This window comes from Hipposideros armiger, unplaced genomic scaffold (genome assembly GCF_001890085.2).
Source record: "Hipposideros armiger isolate ML-2016 unplaced genomic scaffold, ASM189008v1 scaffold_1236, whole genome shotgun sequence".
In the NCBI taxonomy this organism is placed as follows: domain Eukaryota; kingdom Metazoa; phylum Chordata; class Mammalia; order Chiroptera; family Hipposideridae; genus Hipposideros; species Hipposideros armiger.
This window is the reverse complement of record NW_017732586.1, coordinates 219,329-220,046: the sequence shown is the minus strand read 5'-3', so window position 1 is coordinate 220,046 and position 718 is coordinate 219,329.

Sequence of the window (718 nt, the reverse complement as noted above, 5' to 3'; positions counted from 1 at the left end):
GGGAAGGGGAACAGACAAGTTGCTGTCCTTTTGTTCTTCAGTCTAGTTGTGGAGGACGTTGCTTCACTGGCCCATGTTGGTATTATCATTGCACTCTTCCTGGGTGAGGCAGATAGGTCGCTGGCCTCTGGATGGCCGCTCATGGCAGCGCTTGGCAGCTCACACCGGCTGCCGGCCGCTCACACTGGCTGCTGGCCACACACGGTAGCTTATGGCAGCCCACTGCAGCAGGGGCTGCAGCCTACACCGTCGCCGCGACTCACGGCATCCCAGCTCCAGGTTGATCTGTTGTTCAGCGTCTTAGCTGTAGAGGGCAGTGTCACTGGCCCTCATGTGGGATCTGAACCGGGGCCCTGCTGCACAGAGCTGGCGTCCCAAGCCGGCTCTTAACCAACGCGCCACTCGGCCGACCCCTGAGGGGAATTTTTAACATTTAACTTTACACATTCATAATTTTAAAAATGTTTTTCAATGTACATGTTATTTTTAAATTATAAAAATATTATTTTAAAAGCAACTAAGTTATTTAAAAATTTTTTTAAATAAAATTTTTAAAACCGGGCCCCAGCAGTGCTAAAGATGCGCGTGTGTTCTGTGCTCAGCTAACAGTGGGTATGCCCATGTGGCGGTGGTGATACAAATGTGAATAATGCACACTCCTTGCCTGGCTGACAGACTAGTAGGGGAACCAGCTCTGGATATCAATAACTATGATATG